Source organism: Mauremys reevesii, linkage group 9 (genome assembly GCF_016161935.1).
Source record: "Mauremys reevesii isolate NIE-2019 linkage group 9, ASM1616193v1, whole genome shotgun sequence".
Taxonomy (NCBI): Eukaryota; Metazoa; Chordata; order Testudines; family Geoemydidae; genus Mauremys; species Mauremys reevesii.
In genome coordinates, this window is record NC_052631.1 from 63,375,926 (window position 1) to 63,391,645 (window position 15,720).

Genomic DNA, 15,720 nt, shown 5'->3' on the forward strand with positions numbered 1-15,720 from the left:
TACCCCATCCTGGCTAATAGCCATTGTAAGCAGAGTCAGGATGAGCTCTACCCTGACATCTGGTGGTAAATTATGGGGAGTGCAGAAAGAAGTTTCATGTATTCGCATTGGTATTTCAATTATTTGCATTGGCACTCCCACTCCCATTAGTATAGCACACAGCACCCTGGGATGGCTATTTTCACCGCTGTGGGATCCCCAATTTCTTTGTTATTGGGGCAGGAGGAATGAAATGTTGTCACCCTGATTGGGTAAATGGGGAACTACAAAATTGTCTTGTGATGGGGGGTTTAATTGTCAGCTGGATAGCGCTTGCTAGATGGGGCACATGGGTTCCAAAACCCATTGAAAAGAGAGAGGCTGGGGACAGATGTCTGTACTTGGTGGTGCAGGCTCCTTGTGTGAGCCAGAAGCACCAGTTCCACCTATGCCTCTCTCCACTGTGGAATGTCAGAGTTAATTTTTTGATTCCCTTAAGAATCAAGATACCAATTACTGAGCTGAACTCATGGGCACTGGGTTCCCCTACTATGAGCTGGAATCACTGAAGAGCTGGACTTGCTGAGCTGAGAGCACTGAGTACTGTGCCAATGAGTGGGGGAGCCTGAAGCCATACTGTGGAGCAGAGCAGCTGGCAGAGCAGAGTGGAGCAGTTGGTGCAGCCACTGGGTGAGTGGAGCCAAGCAGCTCGCGAGGACGGCTGGAGTGGCTCACAGGACAGCTGGTGGACCAGAGCAGCTGGCAGAGCGGAGCAGCCCACAGAGCAAGCGGAGCTGAGCTGTTTGCGGAGATGACTAGTGGAAGCAGAACCCCATGAAGAGGCAGGGCAGTTGGCCCCGAAACCACGTAAGGTGCCCCTTTCTACCCAGGCTGGGGAGGGGGACCTCTGCAGAGACACTCTTGAGCTCTGGGGCTGCACTGACCTGGGACAGAGACTTTTGGATTGTGGGACTTTTGGGACTGTGGGTGATTTGGGGGTTGCTGGACTCAAGGGCCCTGAGAGAAGGACATGGCCCAATTTGCTGGGGTGGGTCTTTGCTCACGGTTTGACCTATGAACTCTAGCTGAGGTATTTTCCCAATTTAATGCTTGTTGTTTGTCATGTAATTAAACCTTTTCTGCTACACCAAGACTCTGTGCTTGCGAGAGGGGAAGTATTGCCTCTTCGAGGCGCCCAGGGGTGTGTGTAAGATTTTCCCACGTCACTGGGTGGGGGCTCGAGCTGGTTTTGCATTATGTTGTGGGGAAGGGACCCCTATGTATTGAACCCGGCCCTTGCTGCTATCGTTTTGGCCCGGCAGAAGGGTTACACCATTAATGGACTTAACCTCCATAAATTTATCCAGTTCTCTTTTAAACGCTGTTATAGTCCTAGTCTTCACAACCTCCTCAGGTAAGGAGTTCCACAAGTTGACTGTGCGCTGTGTGAAGAAGAACTTCCTTTTATTTGTTTTAAACTGGCTGCCTATTAATTTCATTTGGTGACTCCAAGTTCATGTATTATGGGAATAAGTAAATAACTTTTCCTTATCTACTTTCTCCACATCACTCATTATTTTATATACCTCTATCATATCCCCCCTTAGTCTCTTTTCCAAGCTGAAAAGTCCTAGCCTCTTTAATCTCTCCTCATATGAGACCCCTTCCAAACCCCTAACCATTTTAGTTGCCCTTCTCTGAACCTTTTCTAGTGCCAGTATATCTTTTTTGAGATGAGGAGACCACATCTGTACGCACTATTCAAGATGTGGGCGTACCATCGATTTATATAAGGGCAATAATATATTTTCCTTCTTATTCTCTATCCCCTTTTTAATGATTCCTAACATCCTGTTTTGATCGCCTCTGCACACTGCTTGGACATCTTCAGAGAACTATCCACGAGGACTCCAAGATCTTTTTCCTGATTTGTTGTAGCTAAATTAGCCCCCATCATATTGTATGTATAGTTGGGGTTATTTTTTCCAATGTGCATTACTTTACATTTATCCACATTAAATTTCATTTGCCATTTTGTTGCCCAATCACTTAGCTTTGTGAGATCTTTTTGAAGTTCTTCACAGTCTGCTTTGGTCTTAACTATCTTGAGCAGTTTAGTGTCATCTGCAAACTTTGCCACCTCACTTTTTACCCCTTTCTCTAGATCATTTATGAATAAGTTGAATAGAATTGGTCCTAGGACTGACCCTTGGGGGAACACCACTAGTTACCCCTCTCCATTCTGAGAATTTACCATTAATTCCTACCCTTTGTTCCCTGTCTTTTAACCATTTCTCAGTCCATGAAAGGACCTTCCCTCTTATCCCATGACAACTTAATTTACATAAGAGCCTTTGGTGAGGGACTTTGTCAAAGGCTTTCTGGAAATCTAAGTACACTATGTCCACTGGATCCCCCTTGTCCACATGTTTGTTGACCCCTTCAAAGAACTCCAATAGATTAGTAAGACACGATTTCCCCTTACAGAAACCATGTTGACTTTTGCCCAACAATTTATGTTCTTCTATGTGCCGGTACCGACGTTAGACTTACCGGTCTGTAATTGCCGGGATCACCTCTAGAGCCCTTTTTAAATATTGGTGTTACATTAGCTATCTTCCAGTCACTGTGTACAGACGCCGATTTAAAGGACAGGTTACAAACCCTAGTTAATAGTTCTGCAACTTCACGTTTGAGTTCTTTCAGAACTCTTGGGTGAATGCCATCCGGTCCCGGTGACTTGTTAATGTTAAGTTTATCAATTAATTCCAAAACCTCCTCTAGCGACACTTCAATCTGTGACAGTTCCTCAGATTTGTTACCTACAAAAGCTGGCTCAGGTTTGGGAATCTCCCTAACATCCTCAGCCATGAAGACTGAAGCAAAGAATCCATTTAGTTTCTCCTCAATAGCTTTATCGTCTTTAAGCACTCCTTTTCTATCTCGATCATCCAGGGACCCCACTGGTTGTTTAGCAGGCTTCCTGATTCTGATGTACTTAAAAAACATTTTGTTATAACCTTTTGAGTTTTTGGCTAGCCATTCTTCAAACTCCTCTTTGGCTTTTCTTACATTTTTACACTTAATTTGGCAGTGTTTATGCTCCTTTCTATTTACCTCACGAGGATTTGACTTCCACTTTTTAAAGGAAGTCTTTTTATCTTTCACTGCTTCTTTTACATGCTTGTTAAGCCACAGTGGCTCTTTTTTAGTTCTTTTACTGTGTTTCTTAATTTGGGGTATACATTTAAATTGGGCCTCTATTATGGTGTCTTTAAAAAGCACCCATGCAGCTTGCAGGGATTTCACTTTAGTCACTGTACCTTTTAATTTGTGTTTAACTAACCCCCTCATTTTTGCATAGTTCCCCTTTTTTAAATTAAATGCCACAGTGTTGGGCTGTTGAGATGTTCTTCCCACCACAGGTATGTTAAATGTTATTATATTATGGTCACTATTTCCAAATGGTCCTGTTATAGTTACCTCTTGGACCAGCTCCTGTGCTCCACTCAGGACTAAATCTAGAGTTGCCTCTCCCCTTGTGGGTTCCTGTACCAGCTGCTCCAAGAAGCAGTCATTTAAAGTATCAAAAAATTTTGTGTCTGCATTTCGTCCTGAGGTGACATGTTCCCAGTCAATATGGGGATAGTTGAAATCCCCCACTATTATTGAGTTCTTAATTTTGATAGCCTCGCTAATTTCCCGTAACATTTCATCATCACTATCACTGTCCTCAACAGGTGGTCGATAATAGATCCCTAATGTTATATTCTTATTAGAGCATGAAATTACTATCCATAGACATTCGGAACATATGGATTCACTTAAGATTTTTGCTTCATTTGCTTCTACATTTTCTTTCACATATAGTGCCACTTCCCCCCACTGCATGACCTGTTCTGTCCTTCCGATATATTTTGTACCCCGGAATGATTGTGTCCCATTGATTGTCCTCAGTCCACCAGGTTTCTGTGGTGCCTATTATATCAATATCCTCCTTTATCACAAGGCACTCTAGTTCACCCATCGTATTAATTAGACTTCTAGCATTTATGTACAAGCACTTTAAAAACATGTCACTGTTTATTTGTCTGCCCTTTTCTGATGTGTCCGATTCTTTATGTGAATGTTTCTTGTCTGATCTGGCCCTTACGTTATCCTCTTCCATCCTCTGCTCCTGACTATAACCTAGAGAATCTCTATCAATAGACTCTCCTCTTAGAGAAGTCTCTGTCCAATCCACATGCTCCTCTGCAGCAGTCGGCTTTCCCCCATCTCCTAGTTTAAAAACTGCTCTGCAACCTTTTTAATGTTAAGTGCCAGCAGTCTGGTTCCACTTTGATTTAGGTGGAGCCCATCCTTCCTGTATAGGCTCCCCCATCCCCAGGGCCGGCGCTTCCATTAGGCGACCCTAGGCAGTCGCCTAGGGCGCCAGAATTCGGGAGGCAGCATTTTGTGCGCTCCCCACGGGGCGCACAGGAGCTTCCAGTTCCGCTCCTGTTGCGCCGTCGAAGAAGGACCTTCTGCCGACATGCCGCGGAAAACAGCGGCAGGCAATTGAGTAGCTCAATGACTGCCGCTGTCGCCTGCAGCATTTCGGCGGAGGGTCCTTCTTCGGCGGCATGATGGGAGTGGAACCGGAAGCTCCCACGCACCCTGTGGTGAGCCCACAAAATGCCGCCCCCCGAATTCTGCCTAGGGCGCCAGAAACCCTGGCGCCGCTCCCGCCCATCCCAAAAGTTTCCCCAATTCCTAATGAATCTAAACCCCTCCTCTCTACACCATCGTCTCATCCGTGCATTGAGACTCTGAAGCTCTGCCTGCCTACCTGGCCCTGTGCGTGGAGTTGGGAGCATTTCTGAGAATGCCACCATAGAGGTCCTGGATTTCAGTCTCTTCCCTAGCAACCTAAATTTGGCCTCCAAGACATCTCTCCTACCCTTCCCTATGTCATTGGTACCTACATGTACCACGACCACCGGCTCCTCCCCAGCACTACACATAAGTCTATCCAGATGCCTCGAGAGATCCGAAACCTTCGCACCAGGCAGGCAAGTCACCATACGGTTCTCCCGGTCATCACAAACCCAGCTATCTATGTTTCTAATGATCGAATCTCCCATTACTAACACCTGCCTTTTCCTAGTGAGTGGAGTTCCCTCCCCCGGAGAGGTAACCTCAGTGCGAGAGGCAACCCCAGCACCCTCTGGAAGGAGGGTCCCAACTATGCGAAAGTTTCCCTTTGCTCCCGTTGACTGCTCTGCTTCCCTGGGCCTTTCATCCTCCTCCTCAACAGCGCAGGGGCTTGCCCTGCTCCCCGCGTGGCTCTGGCCCTGCGCTGACCTCGTCCCGCTCTTGCCGCCGGCTGCTAGAATTTAAAATCCAAGCCGCCCGCTGCTAGGCACCATGGGAATGCCCCCTCCCACCCGGTTTAAAGGGACAGGCGTGCTCATTGCGCCGCGAGCTGACAGCCGTGAGCAAAGAGGCGCTTCCAAGGTCTCACCCCGCAACGTTGTCCCCGCGCGAGTATAAAAATTAAAAAGGCGCCACTTTTGGGGAATGTGCTCAGCGGGGGAGTGGCTGCTCCCCCTGCTCCCCCCTAGCTACGCTACTGGTTCGCCCTCCAGCTCCCTAGGTGAGACCAGTCACCACATGCCTGCTGAGTGTGTGACTGGAGGCTGGGCTAGGAGGCTACAGTTTGGATATTAGTGCAGTTGTATAAGCTACACCTTGAGCCCTGCACCCCTTTGTGGTAAAGGGAAATCCTGGGACTGATGCAGTCCGATTCCTGCCTGAGGAGGATCCCTGCCAGCGGACAGCAGCCAACCTGCAGTGACTGAGGAGTCCAGCGTCATCTTCGAACCTGAGGATCATTCATGGAGTTTGTGAGTGCACCACCTTTTAGTTAGTTAGGGAATTTGTTTTGGGGACCCCCTACTCCCTGAACTGTGTCCTCAAGCCAGTGAGTGAGGGTTTGAGGATTTTATAACCTGTTGCATATTACACCTGTGGAGGGATTTACCACCTCCTCCCACTTGTGAGTCCTTTGGGCTGAAGAATTTTGTGGTATAGGTGAGGGGCAGGCAACCGATGGCACGTGTGCCAAAGGCGGCACGCGAGCTGATTTTCAGTGGCACTCACACTGCCCAGGTCCTGGCCGCCGGTCCAGGGGGCTCTGCATTTTAATTTAATTTTAAATGAAGCTTCTTAAACATTTTAAAAACCTTATTTACTTTACATACAATAATAGTTTAGTTATATATTATAGACTTATAGAAAGAGACCTTCTAAAAACATTAAAATGTATTACCGGCACACAAAACCTTAAATTAGAGTGAATAAATGAAGACTCGGCACAGCACTGCTGAAAGGTTGCCGACCCCTGTTATGGGTCATTAAGGGCCCCCAGCAAGTACGTGTACCAATGGGACACTAATTTTACATTTGCTACATCAAGTCACGGGTATTTTCAGTGTGGGCACCGGTGACCCTAAAAATAGTGTTTCACCCTGTTATGTTGTATATAATTATTGTGTTGAATATATTTTTATGTGTTTGTGTTATTTGTTGGAAGTCTCCAGCTATCTGGCAAGTAAGTGGGGATTACTCTGTAGTTAGAATTTTCCGCCCAAACTGCCCTGGTGACCCTGCCAGGAAGGAGCGAGGGGGGTGGAGGCACCGCCAAATAATTTCATAGGAAAACAAGAAAGAAGATTCACCCTGCTGAGTGGGAGGCGGGATCTAAAAGAACCCAGACCTGTCCATCAAAACCTGTAAGTGGATTGGCATTAAAGGAGGTAACCAGGTGGAGAGGGGCGCTACAGTTGTTTTGTATGCTGGGTAAAAATAAATAAAAAGACTAGTTGTTATTGTGGTTGGTGACTGATTCCTTTGACGTACGCTACCCATATTCCCTCTGCTGCCCTGACAAGCTACTGTGGCAGTTCTCGCTCAGGGGTTGGTTGGCCAGGTAGTGTCAGGGCTAAGGCCTGTGATTTGCAGGGGGTTGTTGATAGGGGATCCGGGGCCCTCCCACTCCCTCAGGCTCCATAGGTGCTGGAACAAGGAATGCAGGGGGTGCTGCAGCACCCCCTGGCTTGAAGTGGTTTCCATTATATACACAGTTTACAATTTGGTCCAATGGCTCTCAGCACCCCCACTATACAAATTGTTCCAGCACCCCTGCTGGGCTCCAACCCAGGGCCCTGTGAGGGGCCATCAGTGATCTGACAGCCAAGGCTGCTTATGGCTGCTCTCCTGGCCACTTCCTGTCACCCCCACCTCCCCTGCAATTGTCCCAAAGTCGGGTTAAGGCAGTGCAAAGGGTGTCTGCTCACCACAAGGCTCCATGTAGTGTGGTATCTCAATCTCTCTCTCTGGTGCCAATTGCCTCCTCCTGAGGTATGGCCCACCCTCGTGGGCCAGCACAGTCCTAGGGATTTCTGCTGCTGGGGTACTCCAAACAAAAAATAAAGGGGATTACCAAAGTCCACAGTCCATACGAGGGGGAGAAGGGGAATGTTTCTCTTTCCAGCTGTCTCTGCGGCAGGCCTTCCCTTACCTTGGGGCAGTTGTCCTAGGGAGAGATTCTGTCTTCCCTCAGCAATTCTGTCCTGGAGCTGCAGGTGGCAGATCTGCTCTCTTCCCTGGTCTGCCACCAAGGGAGCTGCTCCCCTGCCTTTTAACTCCTCTTCCAGTTGGTGTTTTTCCTGCAGATGTGGTGGAGCAGGGCTGGCTGGACCCAGAGCAATTCCTTTACCCCTTGTTGCCCAGTGTAGGGTTTGTATACCCAATCACAGCTTCCCACTAGGGTTGAGGGTGGGGAGGAAGGAGGCTGGCATAGGAGCCACTGGGCTGGACTAGACCATTGTAGCATTCCCTGACCCAAAGGGAATCCTTATCTGGCTAGATACACATGGTTTAAGTCCACTCTGAGCAGCTGGAGCCCTGTTTTAAATAGAAGATTTGTTATTATTTATTATATTTTACTATTTACCTATTTATTTAGGAAGTTTTAACAAGTTTACAAATCCTAGCCATGTGAGTATCAGACAGCACAATAATCATTACAATGCTGAGCTTTTGTTAGAGAAACATCGGATAGTAATTTGATCTTTCTTTTTAACAGGGTGTTACTGAATTACCAAGGCAGCATCTTTTTACTACCCACAACATGTTGTGTCTGCTGATGTTATTAAACTGAGTGAGATCTCTGATTACACATATTTAACAAACCAGGCATGTCTGTCCAAGGGAATACTCAAAAACATTGGACAGGTATGCAGGTAAGTGTACGTTGTCTGAGTCTTGAATAAATGGTAACCAAATATCTAAGAATCTATTCGTCCTCTGTCTATTTTGCTGGGTATGTAATTGGAAAATACATTATTATCACCCAGTGTAGAATTCTCATCAGCCAATAGAATTTCACCTTCCAGCTAAAACATGAATATAAAATAAAATATTAAAGAGCTTAGGAATCTTGTGACGTGCTGGGATAATTGAATGTATGCTCTGTCGGGGCACTGTTGAGCGGTGGGAGGCACTCATTCCCCTTGGGCTCAGCACTCTTGCCAGCCCTGCAGTCTCAGGAAGAAGCTGGAGCGTGGGACTGGAAATCCAATTCTGGTCTCCCATATAACAGTGCTGTCATTAGCACTAGGCATCAAGTTGACATACTGCTAAACTTTTTCTCAAGCAAAACCTCCTCATCCTGTTTCTGTTGCCTGTGGATGGAGGGGAGCAGCAAATCATATTTCTCCCCTCCCTGGAGAAGCTGTGAAGTGTGGTGGCAAAGCAAGAATTTGACTTGTGTCTTTTTCTGACCTTTCCCAAGCAACCTATGCCCTTGCTGACATCCTTGAGAAGCACAGAGCCCTGGCTGGAGAGAAGGGCCTATTTGCCCCGTTGTTGCATGTGCAGGTTCATCACAACACTGGACAGAACTTGCAGGACAGCAAGGGCTCCAGCGGTATGGCTGAACTGTAGGCTGGGGCCTCCTCAGTTAGCCCTGTGAAGTACTGCAAATATTGCAAAACCACAGTGTTGATATGAGAGAGAGAGAGAGAGTGAGTACTTCTGTTCTGCCTCCCAGGTTTGGTATAGGGCTTCCAGCACTGAAAGCTCCTTGGGGCTGGGACTATCTCCACCTCTGTGTACACACAGCACAGAGCACAATGGGGCTCTGATCTCAACTGAGGCCTGTAGGGGCTGTTGTAATACAAGCAATTATTCATCTTCATAGGCAATAGCCAGCAAGGACCCTGTTCCATGGGGCTTCCTCTATGATCTCATCCCGAAGCCCACCCCCACAGCTAGCACTAACAGGTACTGTGCAGGCCGTTTCCGCAGAGAGGCTGAGAACTGACTTGCCCATGGGGATCCAACTCTCCTCTCACGTCTAGAATGGAATTCCTCTTCGCACAGTGGACCACAAGGCAGTGTGGAAAGCTTGTGTCATTGCTACTCGTACTGTACCTGGCTTGTACCTAAAGAACTTTAATCTCCAGAGCTATCAAGCCAATAGATGTCTCAGACAGGAATGGGTCGGAGGTAAGACACCAGGCCCTAAATAAGCGAAATGTGAGTCTCTCTGCACTTGTTTATAATAAGCATAACTGGGATTCAACAGCGTGTTGTAATCATTTATTGAATCAATGGCTTTTTAAATTCTTTTTACATGTGGAAGATGTCGTAGCCCAGCTGCCTGACTGACGCAGCTTGGAGAGCTGTCACAGAGGCCCCCCCCAGATTTCCCAGAATCCTCCTTTAGAACCTGGGTGGGAGAACAGCATCAAACTTCCTGCTGGCAAGCTGCTGCTGTTCTTCAGTGATATAAGTGTAAGCAGAGTCAGGATGAGCCCCACCCTGACATCTGGTGGTAAATTATGGGGAGTGCGGAAAGTGTTGCATTGGTATTTTGGTTATTTGCATGGGCACTCCCACCCCACTTAGCATACCGCAAAGCAGCATGGGATGGTTATTTTCACAGCTGTGGGAGCCCCAATTTCGTTGTTATTGGGGCAGGAGGAATGAAATGTTGTCACCCTGATTGGGTAAATGGGGAACTACAAAATTGTCTTGTGATGGGGGGTTTCATTGTCAGCTGGATAGCGCTTGCTAGATGGGGCACATGGGTTCCAAAACCCATTGAAAGGAGAGAGGCTGGGGGTCAGTATCTGTATTTGGTGGTGCAGGCTCCTTGTGTGAGCCAGAAGCACCAGTTCCACCTGTGCTTCTCTCCACTGTGGAATGTCAGAGTTAACTTTTGATTCCCTTAAGAATCTAGATGCAGGTTACTGAGCTGAATTCACTGGTACTGGGGCTCCCCTACTATGAGCTGAAATCACTGAAGAGCTGGACTTGCTGAGCTGAGAGCACTGTGCTAATGAGTGGAGCTGAAATCATTGAAGAGCTGGACTTGCTGAGCTGAGAGCACTGTGCTGATGAGTGGGGGAGCCTGAAGCAATACTGGCAGAGCAGAGTGGAGCAGTTTGTGCAGCCACTGGGTGAGTGGAGCTGAGCAGCTCGTGAGGATGGCTGGAGCGGATCACAGGACAGCTGGTGGACCAGAGCAGCTGGCAGAGTGGAGCAGCCCACAGAGTAAGCGGAGCTGAGCTGTTTGCGGGGACGACTAGTGGAAGCAGAACCCCATGAAGAGGCAGGGCAGTTGGACCCGAACCATGTAAGGTGCCCCTTTCTACCTAGGCTGGGGAGGGGGACCTCTGCAAAGAGACTCTTGAACTCTGGGCTGCCTGACCCGGGACAGAGACTTTTGAATTGTGGGACTTTTGGGACTGTGGGTGATTTAGGGGGGTTGCTGGACTCAAGGGCCCAGAGAGAAGGACATGGCCCAAGTTGCTGGGGTGGGTCTTTGCTCACGGTTTGACCTATGAACTCCAGTTGAGGTATTTTCCAAATTTCATGCTTGTTGTTGTTTATCTTATGTAATTAAACCTTTTCTGCTACACCAAGAGTCTGTGCTTGTGAGAGGGGAAGTATTGCCTCCTTGAGGCGCCCAAGGGTGTGTGTAAGATTTTCCCAGGTCACTGGGTGGGGGCTCGAGCTGGTCTGCATTACGTTGTGGGGAAGGGACCCCTAGGTATTGAACCTGGCCCTTGCTGCTATCGTTTCAGCCTGGCAGAGGGGTTACATAAGAAAACAGGATGTGTGAGAGAGCAGGAAACTAACTGCTTTCCTCTGCTTGCACCTCTAGCTGTGTCATTAAACAATGATTTGTGTCCTCTGAAGAGGACGTACAGACCCTGGTATAGCTGGGCAGAGTTAGGGCGGGGACTTTGGGGATGGGGTTGGAATGGGAACGGTGCCAGGGGCGGGGAAAGGGGCGGGGGGGTGCGGGCACCCACTGGCGCTGGAGAAAGTTGTTGCCTATGGTCCTGGGCTTGCTGTTACTGCACTGTACCTGTTGTGACAGACCCAGGCCAGTGGGGTATAGGAGTCTGGTAGAGGGCAAATATACTGGTCACTGGCTGAGTAGTTTTCTGTTCCCTGAGTGACCAGAGCAGGGGCTGCACTAGAGTAATCAGGAACCTGTTAGAACCAATTCAGGCAGACAAGTTGATTAGATCACCTGCAGCCAATCAAGGCAGGCTAATCAGGGCACCTGGGTTTAAAAAGGAGCTCACTCCAGTCAGGCGAGGGGGAGCCAGAGGAGAGGAAGTGCGTGTGAGGAGCTGGGAGCAAGAGGCACAAGGAGCTGAGAGTGAGAGGGTGTGCTGCTGGAGGACTAAGGAGTAGAAGCGTTATCAGACACCAGGAGGAAGATCCTGTGGTGAGGATAAAGAAGGTGTTTGGAGGAGGCCATAGGGAAGTAGCCCAGGGAGTTGTAGCTGTCATGCAGCTGTTAGAGGAGGCACTATAGACAGCTGCAATCCACAGGGTCCTGGGCTGGAACCCGGAGTAGAGGGTGGGCCTGGGTTCCTCCCAAACCTCCCAACTCCTGGTCAGACACAGGAGGAGTTGACCCAGACTGTGGGGAAGATCACTGAGGTGAGCAAATCTGCCAATAAGCGCAGGACCCACCAAAGTAGAGGAGGAACTTTGTCACACTGTGTATTTCAGGTGCAATAATATCACAGGATGTGTGTGGTTGTGGTTTTACACATCAACAGGCCAACATCTGCGTGAGGCAGGAAGCTCCAGCACAGGGAAGCTACACACACTGGACAGTCGGATGGCTGCACATGCTGGACAATTCTGTGCCAGTCGTTTTGTCAAAGGTAACACTATAGGCCAGATTCTGCCACTCTTACTAATGCTGCATAGTACCTTGCTCTAGGGCTAGTCGCAATAGTTCCAATGAGACGACTCAGAGTGAAGCATTGCACTAGGTGAGTGAGGGTGGCAAGGTCTGGCCCTTTATCAGTACTTGCATCCAGGAGAGTTACTCATCGATTCAGTCCCGATCTTTAGATCGCATTACGCTGAGATCATTCTGCAAGTGGAGTGTAAATCCCCATCAGAGCGATCCCTGCTGTTACAGGGTGACTCAGCCCTTTCACCCTCTCCTTGTGGGTGTCCCTCCCAGGTGAGACCGGAGGTGCACTCTGCTGCGGGAGCAGTTAAAGTGCAGGAGAAGCACATTGTGAATGAGGGCGTCACCCGCAGCCTGGTCCCCCTGCTTCTGCTCCTACAGGACCAGGATCCTGAGCTGGTGAAGGTAAGTCCCACTGTCGTTATCTCCCCAGCATGACAGACCCTCACTCCACAACTTCTCCCGCTAGCTTGATCTCCAGATGTACTTTTCATAGCAACATCCCTTACTCCACCCACATTCTCCTATATGGATGGACAATACAGAGGAGTGGGTATTTCCTGGCTTCCATCAGTCACTTCCAATGCAGCTAGTATGAAGGAGGTCCAAATGTCCATAAACGGCACCAGTGGGGACCCTGAAGGACTGGAAAAGTCTGGAGAAGCACCAGATGGTCCCTCAAACTTCCACCTTAGACACTTAGTTTTTCATTGTCATTTATTAGCTGAACAATATTCACTGTTTCCTATTATCCATTGTGCAACCCTTCCCCATCTCACCTTGACTTCTAGGCATCTAAAGAGACCAGCTAGAGATGTGGTAAATTCTTGGGTTAGTGACTGCCTCAGTGCAAGTGCAGATGGGACAGCTGGTGCAACTGTCCCAAAGTCTGCCAGGACCTTGTAAGAAAGCCAGTGCTCTGTTACTAGCTTGTAGTACGTCGGTTATGGCTCTGGGGTGCGGATATTGCCAGGAACAGGTTAACTGAAGAGGTTTCTGTGCTCACTAGTCAGTATCGGACCCCTGACTGCAGCAGCTGAAGCTTTGAAATTACTGTGCATGCCAGCGTTGTGTGATTTCCACACAGTGAAATCTGTGCTGTTGGAGGGAGAGGCCTTGTCCCCAGCATGTAGCTGGGTGTGATCTTTCCCCATATTATCCAGACTAGAAGCAGGGGGAATCAGCACATGTACTGGGCCTGTGCATTCCACTACAGGAATCTGGTCATCTTTGAAACTCAGATTATTCGGTGCTGCATAACACTCACGATGGGAGGATCTGGGTGGAGGGAATAGCCAGGGAAGAGGCTGCCAAGCTGGCAGAGTGATTCATGCCCACAAGCCCCTGAGGGGTTGAAAGGATGGAGGAGTACATAGTCATAAAGGCAGGTGCATGGCTCAGTGCAGCTCTTCCCCAGACCCACCTTACACAGGTAAGACAGAGATTGCTGGAGCAGAGTGATGGAGGTGGGGGCCAGCCTGAACCAGGTCTCTTCCTGGCATCCCTCCCCTGGGCCCCCTGTGCAGGACTGTCCCTTCTGCCCTCTGGGGGTACTAGCACCTATGTGGTGAGTCCCTGAGTCATGTGTGCCCAGTAAGAAAGACATTCCAGGGGCCAGAGAAATTCCAGACAGCAGGAGCAAATGCAACGCCCAGCCTCAGGTGGGACCCTTGGATGCTGATGATGTCATCAGGCTGCTCACTGCAGCATTCACTCTGGACATCCTTTCCCTGTACTGATTGGCCCTTTGCTCTGGCACCCTTCTGCGCATCCCTCACAGTTCACCTCAGCCTTACTCTGGCTTCCCCCAGGGCTCCCCTTCTTCCTGCCCTTCCTTTAGTCCTTTCCCTCCATGGCCCCTCGCCCTTCCTTTGTGTTTCTGTTTTAGCTAGTCTCCTAACTAAACCCTCCCCAAGGATTAAAAACAACCTCCCACCCTCCAAAAACCAATTGTACCATTACAATGTCGTTTGCCAACCATCCCGCTGCTCGCATTGCTTGTAGGTTATGCCCCATTCCCCAGCCCTTGCTCTGTTGTGTCTGGTTAGGCTGTAAATGTAATGAGCAAGAGGGGTGCTGACTGAGGTTATACTATGTAGGACTAATTTACTCTCCCCTTTTTCCTTCACCTCAGCTTATGTCTCTGCCGAAACACAGGTTAGAGTTTGGTTTGTTCATGACTTGTCAGCAAAGTGTTAGCCAGCGTTAAACCTCAGAGCTATGGTATGCAAAACCCTGAATGCAGGTGTTAATAGCTGCCGGTCAGCATTGGAGAGAGAGAGAGAGACTACCACACAATTTCTTAGGGAGCAAATATTTAATACATACACAAACATTTGCAAACAGATTTCAGAAGACTTTTGAGTAACTTCTTAACCCAAGCAGTTAGCCAGTAAACCTACTGGTGTTCTTTATATGGACTGCCCCACTTTGTTGCTCTCATGCATTTCAATATGTGGTTTCACAGATTCCAAGACCAGAAGGGACCATTGTGATCATGTAGTCCAGTGGTTCTGAACCCATGGGCTGCTCGCAGTCCAATCAGCACACAGCTGCAGCCCCTGTGACATCCTCAGGGTCATATAGGTAGTATTGGATGTGGCCCACAACTGTAAATAGGTTGAGAACCACTGATCTAGTCTGACCTCCCAACACATGCAGGCAGGTTCCTCTCTGATCTTCTCAGTCTCTATAGTGTAGTCTCGCAGTGTGTGCTTGTACGACTGACCCGTTATGATGTTTCCCAGGGATACCCAGGATTATCAGGCCCCTCACAACCACCTGCCCTTCACATAGGGTTGCCAATTTTGGTTGGACATATTCCTGGAGGTTTCATCACAGGACATAATCTTTAATTAAAGATTAATCTGTAATTCCTGGAAACTTCAGGACAATTTGGATGGTTGGCAATGGTACCTTCACAGGAGACAGTCTTGTCTGCCTGCTGTGGATCAGCTCCCTGAATCCACTAGCCCCTGCCAACACAAGCCCTGCCTTCCAGGTCTCCCGAGGCCTGGCTCTGTCTGTACAGGTAGCGCTAGGCACACACCAACCCCCGACTCCTCAGATCATTCCCTGCAGCTTCCAGCCCCTGAACCACTGAACACTCCCGAGCTACTAGGCCTGTTATTCTCAAAGGGACAGTACCCACCCACTTGTAAGATTCAGCTCAGCGCCAGCACTTTGCACAGCACTTAGACAAACTTATTCTTGTTTTCACTATAAATATATTATCAAAGTTTAGAGATCCAGGTAACAGTGAGTGAGAATACTGGGAACAGGTGGTTACATGTAAAGCAAAATCATAACATGCTTTCTAGAGACTAAACTTAACTAAGGGCTGGTCCACACTAAGAAGCGGGGTCGAACTAGGGTACGCAAATTCAGCTACGTGAATAGCGTAGCTGAATTCGAAGTACCCTAGTTCGAACTACTCACCCGTCCAGACGCCGCGGAATTGAAGTCCG

General features: G+C 48.6%; 1 long non-coding RNA gene across 3 annotated transcripts in view; it reads left to right on the plus strand.

Moving 5' to 3' along the window:
* LOC120372457 overlaps positions 1-533 on the plus strand; it is a 41,671-nt gene extending 41,138 nt beyond the window's left edge. For all 3 annotated transcript variants that reach the window (XR_005584980.1, XR_005584982.1, XR_005584981.1), the window contains one exon: positions 479-533. This is a non-coding gene — a long non-coding RNA (uncharacterized LOC120372457). The remainder of the gene's footprint in view (positions 1-478) is intronic.
* The last annotated feature ends 15,187 nt before the right edge of the window (positions 534-15,720 follow it).